We start from the raw sequence: 16,734 nt of genomic DNA on the forward strand, positions 1-16,734 counted from the left end.
TCCAAGTCTTTGCTATTGTGAATAGTGCCGCAATAAACGTACGTGTGCATGTGTCTTTATAGCAGCATGATTTATAATCCTTTGGGTATATACCCAGTAATGGGGTGGCTGGGTCATATGGTACTTCTAGTTCTAGATCCTTGAGGAATCGCCATACTGTTTTCCATAATGGTTGAACTAGTTTACAATCCCACCAACAGTGTAAAAGTGTCCTATTTCTCCACATCCTCTCCAGCACCTGTTGTTTCCTGACTTTTTAATGATTGCCATTCTAACTGGTGTGAGATAGTATCTCATTGTTGTTTTGATTTGCATTTCTCTGATGGCCAGTGATGATAAGCATTTTTTCATGTGTCTGTTGGCTGTATGAATGTCTTCTTTTGAGAAATGTCTGTTCATATCCTTTGCCCACTTTTTGATGGGGTTGTTTGCTTTTTTCTTGTAAATTTGTTTGAGTTCTTTGTAGGTTTTGGATATTAGCCCTTTGTCAGATGAGTAGATTGCAAAAATTTTCTCCCATTCTGTAGGTTGCCTGTTCACTCTGATGGTAGTTTCTTTTGCTGTACAGAGGCTCTTTAGTTTCATTAGATCCCATTTGTCAATTTTGGCTTTTGTTGCCTTTGCTTTTCTAGTTTTAGACATGAAGTCCATCCTATGCCTATGTCCTGAATGGTATTACCTAGGTTTTCTTCTAGGGTTTTTATGGTATTAGGTCTAACATTTAAGTCTCTAATCCATCTTGAATTAATTTTCGTGTAAGGAGTAAGGAAAGGATCCAGTTTCAGCTTTCTACTTATGGCTAGCCAATTTTCCCAGCACCATTTATTAAATAGGGAATCCTTTCCCCATTTCTTGTTTTTGTCAGGTTTGTCAAAGATCAGATGGCTGTAGATGTGTGGTATTATTTCTGAGGACTCTGTTCTGTTCCATTGGTCTATATCTCTGTTTTGGTACCAGTACTATGCTGTTTTGGTTACTGTAGCCTTGTAGTATGGTTTGAAGTCAGGTAGCATGATGCCTCCAGCTTTGTTCTTTTGACTTAGGATTGTCCTGGCAATGCGGGCTCTTTTTTGGTTCCATATGAACTTTACAGGGATGCCCTCTCTCACCACTGCTGGTTCATCTTTCTACTCAAGATATGAGTAGTTTATAAACCACAATTATGGTGTTATAATATTGTGTGCTTTTCTGCGTATTTACATTACCAGTGAGTTTTGTGCCTCCAGATGATTTATTGCTTATTAACATTCTTTACTTTCGGATTGAAGGACTCCCTTTAGCATTTCTTGTGGGACAGGTCTGGTGTTGAAATCCCTCAGCTTTTGTTTGTCTGCAAAAGTCTTTATTTCTTCTTTGTTTTTGAAGGATATTTTCATGGAATATACCATTCTGGGAGAAAAGTGTTTTGCCTTCAGCACTTCAAATACATCATGCCACCCTTTCCTGGCCTGTAAAGTTTCCACTGAGAAGTCTGCTGCTAGACATAATGGAGCTCCAATTTATGTTATTTCTTTTCTCTTGTCACTTTTAGAACGTTTTCACAATTAAACTCCAAAAGATCAAGGATAATTAAATGTCTTGAGGTAGTTTAATTTGGGTTAAATCTGCTTGGTGTTCTATGACCTCCTTATACTTGAATACTGATATCTTGTTCTAGGTTTGAGAGATTCTCTGTTGCTATCACTTTAAATAAACTTTCTACCCCTGCTCTCTCACTACCTCCCCTTTAAGGCCAATGATTCTTATATTCGCCTTTTTGAGGTTGTTTTCTAGATCTTTCAAGCATGCTTCATTCTTTTTCATTTTTTAAATTTTGTTACCTCTGACTGTCTTTTCAAAAAGCCTGTTTTTAAGCTTACTAATTCTTTCTTCTGCTGGGTCAACTCTCCTATTATGAGATTCTGGTGCATTCTTCAGCATGTCAATTGCATTTTTCAACTCCAGAATGTATACCTGATTCTTTTTTACTCATTTCAATCTCTTTGTTAAATTTACCTGATAGGATTCTGAATTCCTTCTCTGCATTACTTTGAATTTTATTGGTTTCCTTCCTCAAAACAGATATTTTGAATTCTCTAGCTGAAGATCACGTATCTCTGTCTCTCCAGGACTGGTCACTGGTGCCTCAATTGGTGACGTCATGTTTTCCTGGATGGCTTTCATACTTGAGGATATTTGTTAGTGTCTAGACATTGAAGAGTTAGGTATTTATTATAGTCTTTGCAGTTTGGTCTTATTTGTACCTGTCCTTCTTAGGAAGGCTTTCTTGGTATTCAAAGGGACTTGGGTATTTGATGAAAGTTTTTGATCACTGCTGCCACATTTGCATGAGCTGTCACCCCAAGCCCAGTAACAGTGTGGCTCTTGCAGACTCACAGAAGTACTGCCTTGGTGGGCTTGGATAAAATCTGGAAAAATTATCTGAATTACCAGACTCTTACTGTATTCCCTTACTTTCTCCCAAACAAATAGAGTTTCACCCTCTCTGTGCTGAGCTGCCTGGAGCTGGGGGGATGGGGCGACACAGCACCCCTGTGGTCACCACCACTGGAACCGTACTGGGTCATACCTGAAATCAACACAGCACTGGGTCTTATTCAGGCCCATGGTAACCACTGCCTAGATACCACCTTTGTTCATTCAGCACCCTTGGGCTCTACGGGTGGTGAAGCCAGTCTGGCTTGCCTTCTTCCCTTCAGGGCAACAATTTCACCTGTGAGCCCAGGCCTAGAGTCGGAAACTTTAGCAATCTACCTAGTGCTGTATTCTACTGCAGCTGAGCTCACACCCAAGCCACAAGACAAAGTACTTCTCACTCTTTTCTCTCTTTTCCACAAGCAGAGAAGTGTCTTCCCATGGCCACCATCACCCCAGGCCCACAGTGAGCACTTCCTGGCTATCACTGATGTTCATTCAATGCCCAAGAGTTCCTCAGTCAGCTTGTGATGAATGCTGTCAGGTCTGGAATACTACCTTCAGGGCAGTGGGCTCCCCTCTGGCCCAGGGCAGGTCCAGAAATGCCAACCAAGAGCCCACTTAATGGTCTACCCCACTGTGGCCAAGCTGGTACTTAAGCTGCAAGACAAAGTTCCCTTCACTCTTCCCTCTCCTTTTTTTCAAGTGGAAGGATTCCCTCCCCATAGCTACCACAGCTAGAAATATGCTTAGTCACACTTGAAGCTAACACATCTCAGAGTCTCATTCAAGGCTCATGATGAATGCAGCCTCGATACCACTGCTGGTTATTCAGGACCCAAGGGCTCTTTAGTCAGTAGGTGATGAATCCTGCTAGGACTGGGTTCTTCTCTTCCAAGCAGCAGGTTCCCTTCTAGCCCAGGGTATGTCTAGAGATGTTTAGGAGCTAGGGCTTGGAATAGGGGCCCAAGAACTCTGCTTGATACCCTATATACTGTGGCTGAGCAGGTATACAAGTTGCAAGTCAAAGTTCTCTTTACTTCTCCCTCTCTTCTCTTCAAACAGAAGGAAGGATTCTCTCCTGGAGCTGTGAGCTGTGCTGCCTGAGGTTGGGGAACAGGTGATGCAAGCCACCCTGGCTGGTACCTCATTAGGTCACATGGCCCCCAAATCCACAGGTTCCAACCCCAGCACAGCTCGAGGACTTGCTCAGGAATTGCAGTCTTTGTGGCCTAGACTGCTTTTCAAGTTTATTTTGGATCCCAGAGCCCTTTAGCCCACAGTGGCATGGCTTGCTGGAACTCAGGTTCCAATCGCTGAGACAAATGTTGCCCCCCTAGCTAGCGTATAAACGCTCCTCCATGGGCTCTGGCTGAGTTCTGCTCAGTGCTGCTTTTCATTGTGACAGCACTAAGTTCCAACGCAAAGTCCTGCAATTGCTTTGTTCTCCCTCCCTCAAGTGCAGTTTCTCCGTGCCATGCAGCCACTGCTGGGGGATGAGGAGGGGGTGGTATCAACAGTTCAATACTGTCTTTTCTTCCCTCTTCAGTGTCTCTTTCAGTAATATGAAGTTTAAACCAGGTACTCTGATCCCTCACCTGATTCTTGGTTCTCATGCTTTTTTGTGTAGACAGTTGTTAAGTCTGGTGTTCCTGCAGGGAAGATGATCAGTGGTGGCTTCTATCTAGTCATCTTGTTCTGCCTCCCCTCCTCCAATACAAACATATCATATAGACTTTTGATGATATGCCAGAAAACCCTTGATAAGACTCAAAGGTAAATGAGCCAATCACTACAAATAGTTTCACAGAGTCTTAAGCAATTACAATGGTAAGACATAGAGTAGAGTCTTAGTTCTATTCTACCTCAGTCTAATGTGGCTACTTTTGAGTGTTTAGAAAGGAAATGTCCTACTTAAGCTGTCACTGTCCTAGTTGTTTTATATGTTCTTATAATTTGGAGTATGCAAGTTATTAAATTGCCTTGAGCTTAACAGAGTTGTAAAGCATCTGATAATCCCTGAGGTTTAAAAGCAATAAGGAGGACACTCGGGCACGTTTTTCCCCTTAGCTGAGGGAATCCAAAACCCTGTTCATCAAATGAATTAAGAATATAAAGAATAAAGAATGACTAAAACTAATGTCAAAGAAGTAGCGGATGTCAAACCAACACAGTCAACTGCCTTACTGTAAGAATTAAGTACCTCTACTTGGTGGAACATAGATAAATTCTGACCAGTGGAGCAGGAGTCTCTTGAGAAATAACTGCTAAAAGCTTATCATTTCGCTAACAAATAAGATGTGTTATATATGTTCTTACTAGAAAAAGCTTTACCTGAAACCCTTGAGGAACTGAAAAATTGAATCCTCCAGCACCATTTCCCATACTGTGGCTCCGTGAAGGACTATTAAACCTTCTAAGCAGCCTGGAGTTTAGTTATACATTAAATCACTATTTTTTTTTTTAAGAAAAACGTAGGATTCTATAATTTATTTGTCTACTTTACAACATATAATAAAAATGACAATAGTAATTAACATTTCTTAAGCACTTATGTTCCAAAGTTCTAATCTTTTTATAGATATTCTTTCATTTAATCCTTATGATAATCCCATAAGACAGGTATTATTATTATCTGGCTTTCCAGATGAGGAGACGAAACATTGAGAGACAAGGAGGTTAAATGACTTCCTAAGTTCATATAGCTCACAAGTGGTAGAGCCAGTACATACAAACTTAGCTTTATCTTAAAATAGTTGCTTAGTCTGAAAATATTTTCTAAAATTTTGGTTGAAGCAAAACATACATAATACAAAATTTAGCATCTTAACCATTTTTAAGTGTACATTTCAGTGGCATTAAATATTAATACATTCACATTATTAGGCAACCATTACCACCATCCATCTCCAGAACTTTTTCATCTTCCCAAATTGAAACTCAGAATTCATTAAACAATAATTCCCTATTTTCCCTTTTCCATAGACCACCACCATTACACCTTGTCCTTATCACTTTGACTATTTTAGGTAAGTCACTTCTTGATTGATTGATGCCCATTGAGTGGACTGCTGCCCATTGAGTGGACTGCTGCTGATTTCAGGTAAGTAAATGCTATCCTTGTTAGCCTCAAGCTGTGTTTTTCCTAGTGCCTCTGGGTTTTTCTCCCCTACCTTATTTACTGCTTCTTTTGCTAAGCACACCATCCTGTATTTTCACTTGGTGCCTTACTACTGAATCTTCTTTCCTAGTCAATCAAGCCACAGCCAATTTTGGTGAGCCACCTTTGATGCATGAAGGATAACTGCCCAAGGGCTTGACACTAATATCCTGTTCAAACAGTATTAAATAAACCAAAAAATTAATTCCTTTAATAAATATTTACTGAACGCTGACTACTTCCCAGGCATTGTGCTAGACAGCTGCAGGAATATAATGGGGGGCAAAAACAAATGTACTCCCAGCCACCATAAAGCATACAGTTTAGCACTAGACAGGCACTAATCAATTAACTCTAATAGATGTAAACGAAACTTGTGGAAAGTGCTATGAAGCAGTACAAGACACCTGAAAAGCACAAGATATATGGTACAATAGGATAGTAAGGATAGGACAGAAATGAAAAAGGGTGAGTGGATGTTACTTAGGCAGAGATTGGTAGGGAAAGGAAAAGCATTGGTAGGGAAAAGCATTTGGCCCCTCAGGGGCCCAGCTTGCGCAAGGGCTATGTGGCTAGATGGAGCATTGTAAACATAAGGGATTTAAAGAATATAAATAGTAAGGGAAAGCCTGGGTCAATATAAAGCTAGAAAGATGAGCAAAGGACAGATCATCTGGAGTCATAGTTCTGTTGAAGTCACAGGGAGTTTTGAGACCAGTAATTACAGAAACACCACCAATAAGATCCTGTGACCCTCAAATAACTACAGAAATCTACCTAAAATGAGGTTACCATTATTACTTGGGGGATCTTCCCAGAAGCATAACTGTCATTTATGCACAATCTCTGGGCAGTTTTCTCTACAAGAGCCATCTAATGAGGAAGGTGGTATGAAATTTGTTCCTAACTGTAGTTGAAGCCATCAATGACACAACCTAGATATGTCCTGGAAAGTATTCAGGTCTGCCTCAGCTCACTGTCCAAGGCTGCTATGGATGATAGCAGTGTCCCAGATTTACTCATTTCAGTCTTAATGCATCCTGATGTGGCTGAATTAGTGCCTTAAATCAAATGGAAAGGTTAATGCAGAAACTCAAGAAGAAAGCCATTAGGTTTTCTAAGATAGACCCTGATGTTTTGTGGAATTTATTTGGTTAGGTAGGCCTGGGGTCCTGGAGGGTGTGGTGGGAACCCTGGGGTATGAGGTTGGTCTCATCATACCACTTGAAATCCTATTGATATTCACCTTAAATACTGTATGAGACAAATTACACAGATTTGGGCCAGCTTCTGTCAGCCAGATTAAATAGAATGGCCAAGGGAATGGTATACTCACGCAAAAATTCAAAAAACTAGTGTAGAAACAAGGGGTGGATATCATTGGGATGCAATTTTCCACTGGTTCTTCACATGCATGCCTGTCTTACAAGGAGAGGCACTAACAGCCTTTGTTCTGGATCATCTTTTCAAGAATGTTTGGTAGAAAATAGCCTTGGAAGATAGAAAGAGTACTCCCTCTCTCTGAAGCAAAGGGCAGATTTGTTTACTGTCCAGTATAATAAAGATAATGTTTCTGTCCAAGGCAAAGGTCAGGCAGGTTTGCTTAGAGTACATCATAAAAGATTTCCTTTCCTTAATTTGGCCAAGGCTCCTTTTCTATAATGCAAGTCACTGTATGCACAGGTATCATTTGGCCCGCTTTGCATTATGTGTGGGAATAGGGGTTCAGAAAACTAGTGAGGATGGTAAACTGCTACTGCTATTGTTTTGAGTGAAAAAAAAAAATCATTTGCATCTGAATCAGAAGTCTGCCTTTTGCCAAATCCGTGATAGGCTAACTGGCTAGCTTGCAAGTATAAATATCAGACTTGTCGCATCTCTTGGCATTCATAACCCTCTAGGGTAGATATTACAATGTCTACTTCTCAGATGAAGAAACTGAGCTTTTGTCATATAAACTATGGTATCAGATTATTCATTTACTTTTTTGGTCAATCAAGCTATGTCTAAATGTTAGGAGTCCAGGTATGAATGATGTATGGAGAATCTACGCCCCTGGCTTATCTTAAATACTCTCGTCCACAAAGTGACCTTTAAATGTGCTATACTTATTTGTTCCTTAAAGATAACTGAGACAGGCATGGTAGCTCATGCCTGTAATCCCAGTATTTTGGGAGGCTGAGGCAGGTAGATCTCCTCAGGTCAGGAGTTTGAGACCAGCCTGGCCAACATGGTAAAACCCCATCTCTACTAAAAATACTAAAATTAGCCAGCTGTGGTGGCACACACCTGTAATCCCAGCTACTTGGGAGGCTGAGGCAGGAGAATCACTTGAACCCAGGAGGCAGAGGTTGCAGTGAGCCAAGATCATGCCATTGCACACCAGCCTGGGCAGCAAGAGTGAAACTTAGTCTCAAAAAAAAAAAAAAAGTGCTGGAACCCAGATGAAACCACACCTAAAGGGAACATACAGCTGGACTTTTGGTCACATAATTTAAAAAATATCCTTAAGTAAGCCAACTAGTAGTGTATCTTCTGAACCTTGCAACTGTCAGGTTGCTGATTAATATAGTCCGTCTAACTTTAGAACCCATGTTCATAACCCTTAACAATATACTATACCATACCATACCATATCATACCATACTATACTATATTATACTATACTGTACTTCATAACCCCTAACACTTTTAGGTGTTAAAAAAGCTAAAAAGCTATAATTTGTGAAACAATCAAGAAATAGGATTTTTAAATACTGGCAAATAACTGTCCAAAAGTTTTTACATGTTACAGAAGAAATAGTCTTCCCTTGTCCAGAGTTGTTGGCATGAAAGTGCTTCAAAGCTCATACACGTAAATAACTACTAAGAGCAAAGAAAGAGAAACTAAAATCACCGAAAGCTAACTAAAGCATTTGCGAAGACATAAACAATATTCTACCTACTAATATGCTTATCAGACATCAAGAAATAGATGACAGAATCCTGTAGTCAGAATCTCAGAGTTAACTTCTACTGAGAAGAGCATAGTATGTTTGAAGAATTTCAAGTAGTGGAATGTTTATGCAGAATATAGTAATGGGAAATTAATCTGGAGAGGCAGGTACGTAGGGGTCAGAGCATAAAGGGCACAGTGATTTGATGTGTAGGCTAATCTGTTTCATTATTATCCAGCAAGTCAGATGTTTAAATTTGGGAAACATAGACCAAATATGTGGAATACGAACTTTCTGAGACTATGACTACATTGCATCTGTGTGCAGGGTAATACATACTGGGAAAGGATTTTTATAAACATCTGTAAATTCCTAAAAAGGTTCATGAATGAAGAAACGTTATGAAATTTGTTGGGAGCATGTATAGGGGAATTTCCCTCAAGGGATGCTTGGAAGAGATGTGTCTGTCTCCTGGACTGTATATGGATTAGGCAGACAGTACATGATACTGAAGAAAAGAAAATCAGGTAAGAGACTATGAGAAGTGCCATAAAAATGATGCAAACAGCACTTCCATCAAATTGAGAAGCTCAACAAAAGAGTCCCTACTGGGTAAATCCAATGGGCAACAATATCCTTGCTGTAATTATGGATAACCATAATGGACCTAAGAATATGTATGCATTTTAATAACCAACCAAGGATACACTTAAGAATAGCATTACATACATAGGTAGTTTGCCGATAAATCTCTGAATTAACTTCAATTAGTATTAAGTCTAAGATTGGTTTTATTTTACATTTTAATAAATGTCTTTCAGTTTGCAGATGATACCAGGTGTTTCTGGCTAGTATAATATCAATCTCAGAAAGAAACTGTACAAAGATCACACAAAGCTATGTGAGTGGGCAGAAATACGAGCAAATATTCTTAGCTGAAATAATCCAAACTATATTTGTATGATAGTAACTTAGAATGTAAGAAGAAAAATACTATGCAAAAGAGCAAGATACCAATGAAAAGATGGTCAACATTACTAACAGTAAGAAAAACAGAAAACCTTTCACACCTAAAAAGAGTAGAAAGATTTAAGTCTTTGAATACCAAATGTTGACAAGGAAGTTGACCAATTCTTGCACTGCTAGTGGAGGAAAATCTCGGTAAACAACTCTGGAGAACAACATGTTAACATCCAGTGAAGTTGAAGTTATTTAGACCCATAGTAGGCAGAATATTTGCCTCTCAAAGCTGTCCATGTCCTGGTTCCTAAAACTGATGTGCAAATTGCAGTAACTGGCAAAAGGGATTTTGCAGATTTGATTAAGAATCTGAGATGAAAAGAATATCTAGGTGGGCCCACCATAATCACAATTAGAGTAAGGAGGTAGGAAGGCCAGGGTCAAAGAGAAATTCAAGACATGATGCAGTTGGCTTTGAAAATGGAGGAGGAACTGCAAGCCAAGGAATGCCCTAGATGCTGAAAGCGGCAAAGGAACAATTCTTTACAGACTGAAAAGGAACACAGCCCTTCCCATACCTTGATTTTAGCCCAGTGACACCAATTTTAGACTTCTGACCTCCAAAACTGCAAGACAGCACATCTGTGTTCTTTCAAGCCACTGAGTTTGTGGTCATTTATTATAGCAGCAACAGAAAACTAATACACTACCCTTTACCTAGAAATTTCATTCTTAGATATATGGGTCTAGAGAAAAATCTTGCACATATACACCAGAAAACTTACTCAGAAATGCTTAGTGCAGCATTTTTATAAAGACATAAAACTAGGAACTACCTAAATGTCCATCGTCAGGAAAAAGCACACTGAGATATGATCATGTAAGAGAGAGCAGTCTGCAACAGGAAAAGTGGGTAGGGCTACATGTAATAACATGGATATAGCTCTAAAACATAACATTTAGCAAAAACATTTAGTTTACCTTTTAAATTAGAATTAAAAGCACTAATTATTTATATTGCATATCTGCATAATATATTTATATACAGAAAGAAAATAATACATGCATAAGAATGAAAAAACCAAATTCAGCATATGATTACTTCTGAGAACAAAAGGGCACCCTGGTTTGAAGAAAATTTGAAGCAAATATCGCAAAATAATGAGATCTGATAAAGTTAGGTGATAAGTATGTAGTTGTTTACCATTCTACTCCCTTTAATCATTGATGATTCCAGTACTTTCAGATCCAATATTCTGCATCAATCTCTCCATCAGAACTGCCACCCCTTAAGCCAGTTAAATGTTGCTGGAAACATATCAGACATAATGCTCTGTTTTCTCACATAAATATCAGAATCTACATACAAAATCCTTATAAAGCCCCCAATACCCAGGTGCTATAGCTCAAAGAAAATAGTTGACATGAAAGTTAAAGATATCTTATAAAAAGGATATAAGGCAGGTCTTCTCAAATTTTTGGTCTTAGAATTCCTGTGAACCCTCAAAAGCTGAGGACCACAGTGATCTATATGGGTCATATCTATTAACACTTATTAAGACTTAAGACAGACACATTTTTAAATATTTGTTAGTTCATTTAAAATAACATTACCATAGCTATTACATCTTAGAACATAAGTACATATGTTCTAACATGTAACATTTAAACATTTTTAAAACCATAAATAATTAGTGAGAAGAGTGGCATTGTTCTGCATCTTTGTAAATTTCTTTACTGTCTGGCTTCATAAAAGCCAGCTGAATTTGGCTGAAATGTATTGTTTTCGTTGAAGAATAATAAAGATAATCTGGCCTCACATAGATTCATAGACTTTACAGACCTGAGAAAGATTGTGGAGATCTCCAAGGATCCTTAGAACAAATGGTGAGAACTGCTGATATAGGGAATATTCTTTGTTCTCAAAACCTGAGAAAGAATCTGATCAAAAGTAAAAAACTATTACATGAAAACAGGCTAAAATTATTTGGTAATTTCAAGATTAATGAAATTATAGAATGCCAGAATCATAATTTTCATCCACCCCAAACACACTCATCTTGGAGCTTAAAAGAGATGCTTTTTTGGACAAAAACATGTGATAAACATTTTTTAAAAAGGTAAATAAATAAACATTTTAAAACAGATATTTTGATTCCAATGACTTTTAAATATTAGTAGGTAATAAAATCATGATAGCTAAAGAATATAATGAAATTTCCATTCCCATAAGTTTTCTCCTCCCAAAGAAGTGAAGATGTACTGCACAAGTAGAAAGAAATTTTTATCTCCTTTTACTATTTACTGCCTCTGAAAGAGAAAAATTGAGAAAAGGAAAATCATGAAATTCTACAACTGAATTGCAAATGATTTGGTATTCTGGTCTCATTGAATTGGACATATTTTAGGCAAGAAGCATTTACCACAGTATGAGTATCTTAATTCATACGTGTGCTAAGTGTCTAAATAAAAGTATTTCAGACCAGAAATCAATCAATGAGAATATATAAAAAAACATAACACCACCATGGCACCACCACTGCCAACACCACTGCCAACACCCCTTTACTCCTAGGGGAGTAAAGGAAGAATCCTAATAATAATCATGGTGAACCACAAATAAGGAACAGCTGTAAGTTCACAGCTCATCTTCATCGCCTGAGCATACACCTCTGGGTGGGAAAGCAACATTCTCTGGGCCCAGATCTGAATAACTTCTTATAGAAATTTAAGTACCTGAATTATGTTATGCTAACATAACTAACCTGGAGTTTATCTGACAAAGCTCCAGAAGGGATAAGAGTGGGAGCAGGGAATTTTCTCAACAGCCCCTTATCCTAGGAGATAGTTAACTCAATGTCAACACGCTCATAGTTCCTCCAACATATGAGATTTTTGGTTTAAATATTAATTGCATAATATTGCCAGAAAATAAATGCTGCTACTTCTGTTCAAATTAACCACTTTTAAGTCAACTATAGGTATATTTTTTAAGTATTTGCTTTATCCTTCTAAAAACCAAATGAAGAAATTAAACAGATGAAGTGTTAACAGTAGCTAAACTCAAGATAAAACAGTAAGTTAAAGAAAAGCATTATTTTTACTCTTACCAAATTAAACAAATTAGTAAATTAGCAAGGCTGCTAGACATACACAATAAGTTTTCCCATTACAATTGTGTCCTACATGGGAGAAGTCCAGTGTATCTTATGGAAATCCACCACAATTAGCATAATCTTCCAACTTTCAGATTTGTGTGTTGCTAATGCCCATGTAAATTTAAACTCTGGAACAATGCCCAGAATTTTTTGTTAACTAAAAACCAGGCATATCCCTGAAAGATATCTCCCCCTTGCATAGTTAATGCACGTTTTGCTTCTCAATAGTTTTGGCAACAAATTTTAGAGTTTGCAGTTCTATGGTTGGGCTCTGTGACTTCGGTTCTCGAAGTGCTGTGTGTTATTAGCATAACGGGCGGGCAATTTTCACAAGTACTTTGAACAAAATACAGTCAAATATGATTCATTTAAATTTCAAGTAATTATTTGACACCTTGCAACTTAAAGAGGGAAAGAAGATTATAAAACCATACACGACATCTTGGAATGCAGGACGCTAGCACTTGGGAAGCTATCATTATCCAAGACAACTGAAATCAGATCATTTCAGAACTAAAACTTTTTCAGGCTGCGCTTGATGGCTCATGCCTGTAATCCCAACACTTTGGCTGGCCAAGGCAGGTGGATCCCTTAAGGTCAGGAGTTCAAAACCAGCTTGGCCAACACGGCAAAACCTCATCTCTACTAAAAATACAACAAAATTAGCTGGGCATGGTGGTGCGTACCTGTAATTCCAGCTACTCAGGAGGGTGAAGCAGGAGAATCACTTGAACCTGGGGGGCAGAGGTTGCAGTGAATTGAGATCATGCCACTACACTCCAGTCTGGGTGACAGAGTGAGACTCTGTCTAAAAACAACAACAACAACAAAAACCTAAAAACTTTCAGATCTTAAAAAGGCAGTAGGGTACAAATACCACATATTACACAACTCTATCTGAGGAGTTGGCACATCATGCTATAATTAGATACTTCATACTCCTCAAGTGAAACACACAACGCTCATTAACTGAAATAAGGACTATAAATCACCTCATGTCAGTTTGGGTTTAGTATTATAACTAAATGAGACATAAAAACATTTCTGTTACCAGTCAACAATCACTTGAGCTGCAATGTGAGCACTGCAGAAAACAAAAGCAAAGAAAAGTGAGTAGATTTAGAAAATGAAAAAGTTCGAGAAAAAATAAAATTATATAAGGAAGGGAAGATGAAAGGATAGAGACAGAGAAGGAAAGAAAGTAGAGATAGGTTCAAGCTTTCATACTGTAAACATCCAGAAGACTTGTAGGTTTTCATGGTCCAATATATCCGATGAGCAAATAAAGATCAGTGACAAATAAATGGCTATTGCAGGAGACTAAAGAGAATTTATGCTAGTTTTTTAGTTTGTTTTTATTGCCATTCTAAGAGATGGAATGACAATTGAGAGATGCATATGCCCTAATCCTTGGAAACTATGAATATGTTACATGGCCAAGGGAACTTTCAAGTTAAAACCCTTAAAGTAGGGACATAATTCCAGATTACCTAAATGGACCAAATCTACTCATAGAAGCCCTTGAAAGCAGAGAACTTTCTCAGGCTGTAATCAGAGAGTTGTGGCAAAAAACAAACAAACAAACAAACATACCACCACCACCACCACAAACACACGCACACACAGGTGGAGAGATTTGGCATGTGAGAGGCACCTACCCCAGTGTTGCTGAGGGTAGAGGGTGAAGACACACGGAAAGTCTGTGAAAGAAGGTGGACAGGCACCAGCAGAATGACTGGCCTAAACTGACAACCAGCAAAGAAAGAGCAACCTCAGACAGCAAGGAACTGAATTCAGCTAACAGCCAAGAATGAGCTTGGAAACGACTCATCCCCAGAGTCTCTAGAAAAGAACATAGCCCACCTGACATCCTGATTTCAGCCTTTTGAGATGCTATGCAAATAACCCAGCTGAGCCGCTCTAGATCTCTACCTGCAGAACTTTAAGGTAATTAAAGCATGCTGTTTTAAGTCACCAAATTTGTCATAATTTGTTATGTCATCAATAGAAAACAAATATAGCCATCCCTGTAAAAAGTGATGTTGGCCAACTCCAGTTGTTGACTGGCCATAGAGAAAGACATTACAGGTATAAGCTCAGACTGATGTCACCATCAATAGGAATTAAACCTATAACTATTTTACACAAACTGGTTTATAAAACCGAATACACGGGAAGAAAATAGTATCTTCTCCCAGTGAAAAACACTGAGTGCGTGTCAAAGATAAATCAAGCTAGTCTAAGGGCAAAGCGTTTCATTCAAACTGACTTATACTTTGGCAAACATTCAAACGTGATTTAGCAAGTAATTAGATAGGAAAGTCTATTATTTATGAAAGATAGGATGTTAAATATGAGATACTGACAATTTGGACTTTATTGTATAACTAAGTTATCATGTTTCTACCGACACAAATTGCCTAAAATTTTGTTTTCATTTAATGACTCTTACAAGACACATAAAAGTCTATGTAGACAGGAGTGTTACCTAATAGCTTTAGATCATCTTATCATAGTTTAAACCAAACAGACCAACATAGTTTAAGTATATTGATCTCTCACAAGATTCCAGATTTTAGAACCCAAAACCAAAGTCAATAAAAAAAATACAGAGTATACACTCTTTTGACTAGTTGCTTTTCTAAAGAAGCGCCTATATCATAAATTAGGCAAGATGAAGATTATTGGATAATTGGAAACTGCATTCAAGTTCAAGGTTCAAATATCTCACTTTTCATAGAAATTACCACAAATACTATATTTAACCATTTTCAGTGCTATGTAGCACCAGTTTCCAAAGCTTATAGAAACCAAGGACTTCAGTAACCAAGCACATTAAATATGATTTAATATGACCTGAGTGCTATATAAAGTTCTTCTGTTATTTTTCTCTTCAGAAAGAACTCTTCAGCAATATTTTGAAAAATACCAAAATGACTCCAGGTCTCTTAATAGTCTTTAAGACTTCTCCTAGGCAAGTATTACTTTCTTCTTGTGACAAATTTCCCTGTAGCAAACTTATATTCTCCAGATCAAGGTGTAGCCTTTTTCAATCCTATTCAAGGTAGAAATAGTCTTCTTAAAATTGGCTATGCAATGTATATAACTTCCATCTTAAGTTCTCCAAGTAATTATGGGCCTATAAGTTTCTAACTGATTACATTTGGATTTTATCTAAACCATTAACTTAAATTTATTGAACTAGAAAATTAGAAAGTAAAAATAGCAAACAAAATAAAATGTAAACCCAACCATAAAATTCCAGGTATGTGTATTGATATGTATATGTTCAGAATATGAGGGACATGTCATGGCCATACTATTAAGAAAAACATCCAACCAGTAGTGTACATTTACATTTAAATGATGTTTTGTAACGACAGGTATGTGTTCAATAAGAAAGGAAAGTAACTGAAATTCAGAAGCATTCTCATTCTAATAGCTACGCTTAGGTTTAACTCTGCATTATCTCATATTTAGTGTTTGGTATTTACAACATATTTCTTCTGAGTTGATGCAGCAAGTCAATAAAATGAGGTCACCCACCATACTCCATGCTTTTCTAAGTCATTATCCAACTGCATTTGTGGTTTTCTTGAGTAATGCTTCAACTAAAAAGGTTTAAAATAGCTTCCTGAATAATAGTCACATTCTTTTCCCTTAAAGACTTTGAGTCCATGCAACAAACTAAAAATAAGTTTATACTCCCTTCCCCTCCTACCCCCCCCCCGGCCCCCGTTGCAAATGGGCATTGGTCCAGAAAATGAATCTGGCCAGGCTTGAAAGAAAACCACAGAAATCCAAGAATATTAATAAAAGATGATGATCCCCTGGCCCTGCAGCTAATATGAATATGCCTCAGGACATAGATAGTCTCTGCCATATGATTTTGAAAAATAAATTTTTTTTTGCAGACTGACCTTTTTCCAGGATTGAGTTAGTTTGAAACAATCTATCAGGTTTGATATTTCCTGGCCCTCAAGACAGTTTACAGTTATAGCAAATGTGTGTCTTTGCTTAGACCAAATGGTAGCCTGCCCAGATAACTTAAAACCTGCAGGTTTTAGACAGGGGGAAGTTTGGATCATGTTAGTCATATTCTTCC

At 37.9% G+C, this 16,734-nt stretch overlaps 1 protein-coding gene across 1 annotated transcript in view; it reads right to left on the minus strand.

Moving 5' to 3' along the window:
- Positions 1-16,734, minus strand: part of NAV3 (neuron navigator 3) — a 931,619-nt gene that overhangs the window by 802,138 nt on the left and 112,747 nt on the right. The gene's annotated exons all lie outside the window — the stretch shown is intronic.

The sequence above is a fragment of the Trachypithecus francoisi genome, unplaced genomic scaffold (assembly GCF_009764315.1).
Source record: "Trachypithecus francoisi isolate TF-2019V2 unplaced genomic scaffold, Tfra_2.0 Lachesis_group11, whole genome shotgun sequence".
Classification (NCBI taxonomy): domain Eukaryota; kingdom Metazoa; phylum Chordata; class Mammalia; order Primates; family Cercopithecidae; genus Trachypithecus; species Trachypithecus francoisi.